Raw genomic sequence first — 11,349 nt, 5'->3', positions numbered from 1 at the left:
ATGAGCAAATATGTTGAGACTTTGGAAGAAAATGAATAGAAGGGAGGATAAAGTTGAGGAGTCCAATATAAATTTGTGAGCTAAACCAAAGAATTGAAAGATAGTTCTGTTAGATGCTGAACATATGCCTTTTTCTTGGGGTGGGCATATGGGATAAGAAGCCACATAAATCATTAATATGAAAAGTTCAGCAACTGACACTGTGAACTTAGTGAGTCTCTGGTTAGACTAAATACTCTGGAAATACCATCTTAATTAACTAAAACTCCCCATTATCTGACTTTGACAGTCCCCATTGCTGCCCTCTCTTTTACTTTACTCTCACTTACCTCTATAGTTTTTTCCTTTTTGAGACTCTAACCTTATACCTGGTTTTTGTCTGGTAGCTCTTATTCATCCTTTAACCAGTTCAGCCAGCACTTCCTTTGAATTGGTTGTTCTAGGCTGCTTTGGAAATCCTCAGTGTTCCCATAAAATCTTATATGATGCTCAAATTTTAGTGTCTATCAGAATTACCTGTAAAATGTTAAATATAGCATCTTCAGGTGCCCACCAATGCTGCACACATTAGAATCTCTAGATGTGGGAGAAAGAATTTAATTTATTTGTTTTCCCAGTGATTTAAATATACATAAATGATTGAGAAAAATTTTCTGTGATTATAATATTTATTGTAATTTCTCTATATTTCTGCTTCTGTCTCAATTGAACACACTTTCAGGGAAGAGTTATTGTTTATTTATCTTTTTGGGTGGCCTTAGTATCTATTCCAAAATCTGGAATATATCATGTGCTAGTACAGTCATGCATCACTTAATCACATGGATATGAGAAATGTGTCATCATGTGATTTTATCATTGGGCAAGCTTTACAAACTTAGATGGTATCAGTCAATCACTTGACGTGGTATCTTGATACAATCAAGAGAATATGTAAACATGTAACATGGTATACTGTTTTACAGTAAATATCTTTTATAATAGAAGTAATGGACCCCAAACTAACAATAAAATTATATTATGGTAAACATATAAATCATTTATCATTATAAAGTATCATGCACTGTATCTAATTGTATGTACTGTACTTTTATATGATTAAGCATAAGTTTGTTTACATTAGCATCACCACAAGCGTGTGAGTAATATGTTTCACAATAATGATTTCAACATCGCAAGACCATGGAGATTTTAATCTCCATTGTAATCTTATGGGACCACTCATTTATATGCGATCTGTCATTGATAGAAACATCATGATGTGGCACATGATTACATGAATTCATTTAATTAGTTAATTAATTCTTTAAATAATAGTGGTCAACCCCAGTGGAAACCAAAGCTAAAACTGGTTCAGAACTCGAGTTGTCACTCTTCATATGAGCAGGCACTATTATTATATATTTTTAAAAAAATTTATTTGAGAGATGGGTTGGTGGGGAGAGGGAATAAGAGACACAATGCATTGTCATCTGCTGATTTACTATGACCATGGCTGGGCCAAGGCTTAAGCTGGGATGTGGGAACTCAATCCAGGTCCATGTGGGTGACAGGGATCCAATTACTTGAGCCATCACTTCTGCCTCTCAGTGTCTGAATTAGCAGGATGCTGGAGTCAGGAGCAGAAGATGGGCATTGAACCCAGGGAAGCAGGTATGTTAACTGACATGGTAGCTGTTGGACCAAAGGTACTTCATGTAAGTACCATTTTATTTTTGGCCTTTATGAATAGAATATTTTTAAAATGAGGTTATTGGGGCCGGCACTGTGGCACAGCAGGTAAAGCTGCCACCTGCAGTGTTGGCATCCTATATGGGCTCTGGTTCAAGTCCCAGCTGCTCCACTTTTAATCCAGCTCTGTGCTATGACCTGGGAAAGCAGTAGAAGATGGCCCAGGGCAACATACTTGTGTTGAAAGCTGGTATTGTGATGTGATGCCTCCAGCTTAATTTTGTTGTATAAGAGTGCTTTAGCTATTGAGGGTCTCCTGTGTTTCCATATGAATTTTTAAAAATATTTATTTATTTAAAAGGCAGAGTTACAGAGAGAGGGAGAGGCAGAAACAGAGACAGAGAGAGAGAGAGGTCTTCCATCTGCTGGTTCACTCCCCATATGGCTGCAATGGCCAGAGCTGTGCTGATCCAAAGCCAGGAGCCAGGAGCTTCCTTAGGGTCTTCCACGTGGGTTCAGGGGCCCAAAGACTTGGGCCATCTTCCACTGCTTTCTCGGATCATAGCAGAGAGCTGGATCAGAAGTGGAGTAGCCAGGTCTTGAACAGGCACCCATATGGGGATGCCAGCACTGCAAGCAGTGGCTTTACTTGCTATGGCTTAGCACTGGTCCTCTCCATATAAATTTTAGCATTGTGTTTTTCTATATCTGATAAGAATGTCAATATTTTGATTGGGATCCCATTGAATCTGTAATTTGTTTTCAGTAGAACGGACAGTTTGATGATATCAATTCTTCCATTCCACAAGTATACTGCTCTACTTCCAATCCAGCTCCCTGCTAATGGCCTGGGAAAAGCAGTGGAAGATGTAGAGTGCTTGGGCTCTTGTTACCCACATGGGAGACCTGGAAGAAGCCTCTGGATCATTGTTTCAGCCTGGCATGGACCAACACGGCCCAACCCCAGCTGATGCAGCCATTTGGGAAGTAAACCAACAGATGGAAGAGCTCTCTCTCTCTCTCTCTCTCTCTGTCTCTCTCTCTGTCTCTCTCTCTCTCCCTAGCTCTTTCAAATAAATGATTACATTTTAAAAAAATTATTAATTTAGGTCCAAAAGCAGAATATTAAAGGGCAGAGGAGAGTCAGTTGTTCATCACACTGCCATGTTTTTATGTTTGTTTTTGCAATTCAGTGCTCCTGAGAATTATGAAGACTTTGTAAACTACAATATCTCAACTTCATCTTTTATTTTTCTTTATTTTCTTTCTACTCTTTCTCCACAGATTCTTTTATCTTCTATTTTTTTCTGTCCTGTTACTCATTCTTTCTTTCCAATTCTCTCTGAGTGACAATTCACACCCACATATAATTTTAATCAAATTTATTAATGAAGAGTTTGCATAAAGTAGTATGCATCCATTTTAATTGTACTGTTCAATGAGCCATAGTCAAGGAGGATGATCTTTCCTTAACCCCACTGTTCCCTCATGATCCTTTGCGGCCTTATTCTCCCTCATCTCCTTGGCTTCTGGTCATCTCCTTGGCTTCTGGCAAACACTGATTTGCTTTCTGTTGTCATAGATGAGTTTCATCTTTTCTAGATGAAGTGAAATCACACAGTTTATACTCTCTTGTGTTTAGTTCTCTCACTCTCTCTTTTTTTTTTTTTTTTTGACAGGCAGAGTTAGACAGTGAGAGAGAGAGACAGAGAGAAAGGGCTTCCTTCTGTTGGTTCACCCCCCCCCCCCCAAATGGCAACTATGGGCCACGTTGCGCCGATCCGAAGCCAGGAGCCAGGTGCTTCCTCCTGGTCTCCCCTGCAGGTGTAGGGCCCAAGTACTTGGGCCATCCTTCACTGCATTCCTGGGCCACAGTAGAGAGCTGGACATGAAGAGGAGCAACTGGGACAGAATCTGGCGCCCCAACTGGGACTAGAACCCAGGGTGCCGGTGCCGCAGGCGGAGGATTAGCTTAGTGAGCCGTGACGCAGGCCAGTTCTCTCTCTCTCTCTTTCTTTTTTTAAGATTTATTTATTTGAAAGGCAGAGTTACAGAAAGGCAGAGAGAGGGAGAGAAAGAAAGAGAGAGAGAGAGAGAGGTCTTAAATCTGCTGGTTCACTCCCCAAATTGCTGCAGTGGCCGCAGCTGGGAGGATCCAAAACCAGGAGCCTGGCACTTCTTCCAGGTCTCCCACATAGACTTGGGTCATCTTCTACTGTTTTCCCAGGACACAGCAGAGAGCTGTTTGGGAACTGGAGCAGCCAGGACTTGAACTGTTGCCTGTATGAGATTTCTGCACTGCTGGCAGCAGCTTTACCCGCTTTATCACAGCACAGGTCCCTGTGTTTACTTGTCACTCAACATTACAATTTTGAGATTCATTCATGCAGCATATGCATTAGTAGTTCATTACTTATATTATTGTGTAGTATACCATTGTATGGCTATACCACCAATTGTTTTTATATTCACTTGTTTGATTTTGGGTTGTTTCTATCTTGATTTATGAGTAAAGCTCTGATGAACATTTTTGTCTCATATTTGTATGAACATGTGTTTTCAGTTTTCTTGGGTAACTATCTGAGAATTTACTTGATGAGAAGATAAATATATACTGAACTTTATTAGAAACTGCCAAACTGTTCCCCAAGTTGTCATGCCATTTTGCATTCTAGCTTCTTTCTCATTTCTGTCAGCACTTGATTTTGTCACTCATTATAATTTAATCATTCTAGTAGTTGTGTAGTGATATTGACAGTGATTTTATTCTGCATTTCTTAGATATCTAATGATTTTGAGTATGTTTTCATGCTTATTTTCCATTTGTACATTCTTTTAAAGCAGTCTACTACAATCTTTTGTCCATTCAAAATAAGGTTAATAGTTTTACTATAAGAGTTCTTTATATATCCTCAAAATATATTTTGTTTCTAATGTAAAAATGCTGTTTTTCTGCTCAATCAAATTAGATGAAACCTTAATTTGATTTAACACTTCTTGCATTTTTTGCTTATAAAAATCTAACTCAAACACAGTTTTAGTTAGGTGGAAAACCTGTCCTGAGGCCAAAAATTACTAGAAAGTGCTTCTTGATCATTGTCTTCTAGTTTTTCAGAATGTCCAGACCTGTGATAAATATCAGATAGTAATGTTATAAAAGTAAATACAGCATTCTATAAGTAGCTTACATCAACCAGTTCTGCTGCATAGCTTGAATCATTTGATTAACAATCTTACGTAGAAAATAGAACTGTAATTTGATTATAAAAGCCAGCTAACATGTGAATTTCTAGTTAGGTTGGCAAACAATGGGTTAATGGTAAAGTGTATGTCAGTATAAGCACACAGAAATCTGGAGTGAGAGGGATCTCTTTCAGTTCTTTCACAATGTAAACCTAAGTCACTTGGATAATTTAAGCAGCCTATCACTAATGTCTAGATTCAATGGATTCTCAGTGTGCATGGTATAATATTCTATAAAGTCCCTGTAGACAGTGAATTAGTGACAACACCAAGTTAACTCCTAGGGGAAATATAGAATAATGAAATACATTCATTAAGCCTAAAGCAACTCATCATCATAGAATATATTCTTTGTTTAAAATTTTTTTTATATATATTTTTTGACAGGCAGAGTGGATAGTGAGAGAGGGGCTGAGAGAAAGGTCTTCCTTTTGCCGTTGGTTCACCCTCCAATGGCCGCCATGGCTGGCGCGCTGCGGCCCGTGCACCGCGCTGATCCAAAGGCAGGAGCCAGGTGCTTCTCCTGGTCTCCCATGGGGTGCAGGGCCCAAGCACTTGGGCCATCCTCCACTGCCTTCCCGGGCCACAGCAGAGAGCTGGTCTGGAAGAGGGGCAACCGGGACAGAATCCAGCGCCCCTCTGTATGAGAGCAGAAAGGAGAGGTCAGGGTATTGCTATGTTGAACCTCAACTAGAAATCAGCATTTTGTGCAACTCAAATTTGTTGTTGTTCTAGTACATTTTCAAAAATTATTAAAAAACCTTTGAGAATATTGATTTTGGCATTACCAATAATTTTAGCAAATGGGTGATAATTTTACAATTACAGAATCTGAATTTGGGACATATGAAAACATAAGAACATACATATTAGGAGCTGGCTCTGGCACAGCTGGTTAAAGCCCTGGCCTATAGCACTGGCATCCCACATGAGCCCTGGTTCAAGTTCTGGCTGCTTCACTTCCAGTCCAGCTCCCTGTTATATGCTCCTGGAAAAGCAGCAGAGGATAGCCCAAGTCCTTGGATCCCTGCTCTCATATGGGAGACCCAGAAGAAGCTCCTGGATCCTGGCTTTGGATTGGCTCAGCTCCGGCTCTTGTGGCCATCTGGGGAGTGAACCAGTGGTTGGAAGATTTGTCTCTTTCTCTATTTCTCTCTGTAGCTCTGTCTTTTAAAATCAATTCTTGATTTTTCCATTTGGCACATATTCTTATATTTCTGCTTTATCTTTATCATGGGTCACCTTGTTGTTTATCTTCACTTATTTTTCTCTCTTACCTGATTTTCCTACTTAACCCCAGCCTGATCCAACTTCTCCTCTATGACTTTTGTCCTTAAACTCAGATTACTTCTGCTTTTATTATAACTAGAAGAAAGAGAAATTAGTATTTATTAGGAGAGTACCTGGGTGTCTTGTGGAACAGACACAGACTGAACTCAAAGGAGCGGTACTTGCTGGAATTTGTACATCTGTGACGTTTTCCTTTTTTTGTTTTTCTATAATGGATTTCTCTACTTTGGCGAAGTAAGTGAGGTAATTACAATATTCCAAACCATATTAGCCAAGTTTCACCTGCATGTAGATAACATCAAAAAGACTAATTTTCTCCAGTCCCAATCTTACGTAATTATCCCTGCTGGCATTAGGTGCCCACATGCACTTCAAATAATAGTGCCCACTGGAATGGGTCCTTTGGTAGAAGAATGACTCATCAGAGTTCCATGTGTGAACATGTGAATGGGAGTGAGAGAGAGGCATGCTGTATTATGAACTTAAGTGCTTGGCTGACAGTGTTTTGGTTCATCATTGTCACACACTTATATAACTCTGTTTGCCCTACACTAGCTATCAATCCTCATTAGGGTGGATTTTTTATCCTTAAAACATTAATTGTTAATTTGTCTAAACATTTGCATATATAATATATTTTTATTAGAAGAAATATAAGGGTTGGCATTGTAGCATGGCAGGTAATGCTGCCACCTACAATGCTGGTACTGGGTTCTCTAGCTGTCTGCTAATGGCCTGGGAAAAGCTGTGGGAGATGGCCCAAGTGCCTGGTCCCACATGGGAGACCTGGATGGTGCTCTTGGCTCCTAGCTATGGCCTGACCCACTGCTATTCATGGTGGCCATCTGGGGAATGAACTAGCGGATGATTCTCTGTGACTCTGACTTTCTGATAAATAAATAAATAAATTTTTTTTTAAAAAAGAGCTATATATTGCAGATCACATAATAGCATTATTTATTATTTAGCACAAATCAGAAGTAGCTTAGATTCAAAGAAAAGGATATTTAACCTTCAATGATCAAGACATCATCTTAGCACTTCCATTGCAGACTGTACAGAAATGCCTCATTAAGTTTCTGAAAACCACTCAGACATTACCCATTTTTTATGCTCATATCTCTTAGCATTCAAACAGCTGGAATCTTCTTATATACAAAGCCATAAGCTTTTATTGGAATAATGAGGTAGAAATCATAACAACGTTCAACCTATGATTCTATGCTTTTCCATAATTAAAACATTTAAAATTGGTCATTTATTTGACTTCACAAATCTAAATTAATGTAGAAGTTTTTAAAGAGTTGTTAATGTGCTTAAGCTTGAATATGCTTCAAAGGTCAGTTAAATGATGGATGTATTGTTTAAGATGTCACCTCAGAGTCAACACTAATTGATGACACTTGTTAGAATCTTTTATTATAAAATACGGTTATCTCTTCTGTCATTCAAAGTGAGTAAGTTTTGTTTACTCTTGGATCTTCCATTCCTTTTTTTAAAATTTATTTCATTTATTTTAAAGTACAAGAGCAAGAACAAGAGAGAGAGAAATACCTTCCATTTGCAGATTCACTCCCCAAATGCCTCAACAGCCAGGATTGGGCCATGCTGAAGCCTGGAGTTTAAGAACTCCATTTAATTTCCCCCATGGATATCAGGGATCCAAGTGTTTGAGCCATCATCTCCTAGGCTGTGCAATAACAAAAACCTGGCTTCTCAATATGAGATACAAATGGCAAATTAGCCAGTGTGCCAAATGCTTGTCACAATAATTTCCGTTCTTTGAACAGTGCCAGACATATAGTAGGCACTCAATATGAAAATTATATGGCAATGGGAGAAATTTTGTTGGAGCAATGTTACTCAATTCTTTGAGCTCTGTGGTAGTTTCCAAATATGTCTGCTTCCATTCCCTTCCTTGCAGATACATGCAATCCTATGTCTTCACCCTCACTGGTATGCTGGTTTTAAAATTTGCTCTGACTTATTGTATTTAGAGAAAGTAACATGGTAGTTATATGTCTCATATTTATAAGGTCTGGAATCTTTTTTTCTCTCAAAGCTATGCATGATGTAAGAAATTCATAGTCCATGGGGCCAGCGCCATGGCTAACTTGATTAATCCTCCGCCCGAGGCACCGGCATCCCATATGGGCTCCTGGTTCTAGTCCCGGTTGCTCCTCTTCCAGTCCTGCTTTTGCTGTGGCCCAGGAGGGCAGTGGAAGATGGCCCAAGCCCTTGGGCCCTGCACCCGCATGGGAGACCAGGAAGAAGCACCCGGCTCCTGGTTTTGGATTGGCACAGCACTGGCCGTAGTGGCCATTTGGAGAGTAAATCAACAGAAGGAAGATCTTTCTCTCTGTCTGTCTCTATCACTGTCTATAACTCTACCTGTCAAATAAATTAAAAAAAAAAAGAAATTGGAAATTGATCAAGATGGCGGAATAGGAAGGGAGCACACTGATAGTCTGGGGAGAGATAGTTTAATAAAAGTGGAGATACTGCAGGTTCAAGGAAGACTAGGGGAGGAAACAGCAGAAGAAACTCTTCCAGAACGTGTGATTCACAGCGGACCTGCGTGGAGAGCGTGGGAGCCCACAGTTCGGGACACCAGCAGCAGACTCAACACACTAGCGCTGGAACGCAAGGTGAGCCAAACCTCAATAGCCCGAGACACCAGCAGGCAAGCGGAGAGAGGAGACTAGAGGGAACGACCCCCGGGGCGGGGGGGACTTCACCAAGCTAACTGGAAGAGAGAGAGAGAGAGAAAAAAAAGGTGACTGGTACGGACACGGGTTTCTCTCTCTCCGCTCACCTCTCAAGGGCGAGCAAGACAAAGAGCAGGCGCTATCTTGGACATACGTCATAAGCAGAGCGACCTCAGGTCTGCACCGGCCCTGAGCCTAGCAGAAAAACCTGACTCTGGGCGGGGCGAATTAACAGGAGATTAGGACCTAGTAAATTTGTGGTGCTACTGAACTGAGACTGTGAAAAAAGAGACGGTGGGAGAGAGAACTCACGGAATTCACATGAGCACTCTCCAGAGACGCTACAATTCCGTAACTTTGGCAACCCAGTGGGAGACTGAAGGAGAATTTGAGCCCACTCTGAGGGCTGAACAGATTCCCTGTGTGGTCCTTGGGAAAGAGCTTCCAATCTCTGGCTCCTGTGGGTATATCATTTGCCTGCTAACTACCTCCAACTTCGTTCAGCTGTGCAGAATTACTTCCCTTTTGAATCAAAAAAAGAAAGAGAGAGAGAGATTTACCACGCCTAACCTGGGAGTGTCACCTTTGGCACACCAAACAGAGCTCTCAGGCCACACCCATCTCAAGCCCTAAGGCTCCATCAAAAACAGATAGTCCACTTAATCTAGAGTCATAGTATAACAAGAAAAAGCACCACAGTGAAGAAACCAAATATCTCCAATATGCCAAATAATAAATGCAAAAACCGAGGTAATAAAAACAAGGAAGTCACCATGACGCTCTCAAATGAAAAAGACACCCCAATTCAAGATTATGAAGATGATGACATAGAAGAAATGCAAGAAGCAGATCTCAAAAAATTGATAAGAACATTAAGAAATTCTCAAAAACAAATTCTTGAACTACATAAAGCCTTAATGGACAAGATAGAAAATCTCTCTCGTGAAAATGAAATATTAAGGAAGAATCAAAATGAAATGAAACAATTAGTACAACAGGAAACTGTGATAGTGACTGAAGTGAAGAATTCAATAGATCAAATGAAAAACACAATAGAGAGCCTTACAAACAGAATGGGTGAAGCAGAAAAGAGAATATCGGTCTTAGAAGACAGAGAACAGGAAAGGATACAGTCAGACCAAAGAAAAGAAGAAGAAATTAGAAATCTAAAACATATTGTCGGGAATCTGCAGGATACTATTAAAAAACCCAACATTCGGGTTCTAGGAGTTCCTGAAGGCATGGAGAGGGAGAAAGGATTAGAAGGCCTTTTTAGTGAGATATTAGCAGAAAATTTCCCAGGTTTGAAGAAGGACAGAGAAATCCTAGTACAGGAAGCTCACAGAACCCCTAATAAACACGACCAAAAGAGATCCTCACCACGACACGTTGTAATTAAACTCTCCACAGTGAAACATAAAGAAAAGATCCTAAAATGCGCAAGATAGAAACGTCAGATTACTCTCAGAGGATCTCCAATCAGACTCACTGCTGACTTCTCATCAGAAACTCTACAAGCTAGGAGGGAATGGCGAGATATAGCCCAGGTACTAAGAGAGAACAACTGCCAGCCCAGAATATTATATCCTGCAAAGCTATCATTTGTGAATGAAGGTGAAATAAAGACTTTTCATAACAAACAGAAATTGAAAGAATTTGTCGCCACTTGTCCAGCCCTGCAACAGATGCTTAAAGATGTGTTACACACAGAAACACAGAAACACGGTCATCAATATGAAAGAAGGTAAAGGAAGAAAATCTCCCAGCAAAAGATCACAGGGAATTCAAAGCATATATTAGAACTTATCTTTGGCAAATGGCAGGGCAAAGTTACCACTTTTCATTAGTCACATTGAACGTTAATGGCCTGAACTGTCCAGTTAAAAGACACCGATTGGGATTTGCTTCTTAACCTGATGCAATTTTAAATGATGCTTAATTTTGTTTTTAAATTTCAAATCCTAGCTCTTACCCATACATGGAACAACAATGAAATTGTACATGTAATTCGCCACTTTGCTACACTAACATTGTTCCAGGGGTACTTATGATGTACTTTTGAATTTTCTATACATGCAATAATGATATTTGCTAGTAGTTTTATGTCTTCCTTCCCAATATGTATGCATTTGGTATCCTTTCTTTGTGTTACTGCACTGTCTAGTAATTCCACCATAATATTGAAAAGTAGTGGTGAGAAAAAGACCCTTCCCCCTTTCTCCAACTTAAGGGAAAACTGTCCAATTTCACTAATAAAGCTGGTTTTGGTAGATATTCTTTATATAGATGAGGAATTTCTCTTCTGTTCCTTGTTTGCTCAGTTTTTTTATGCCAAATATCTTCTACAAAAGTTGATGTAATCATTTAACATTTTTGCAGTTTGTGTAGTATGTCCAATTTATTGATTTTTTTAAATGCTGACAGCCTTGCTTACGTG

Source organism: Oryctolagus cuniculus, chromosome 9 (assembly GCF_051225735.1).
Source record: "Oryctolagus cuniculus isolate XC-2025 breed Fujian yellow rabbit chromosome 9, ASM5122573v1, whole genome shotgun sequence".
In the NCBI taxonomy this organism is placed as follows: domain Eukaryota; kingdom Metazoa; phylum Chordata; class Mammalia; order Lagomorpha; family Leporidae; genus Oryctolagus; species Oryctolagus cuniculus.
Note: the sequence above shows the minus strand (reverse complement) of the source record.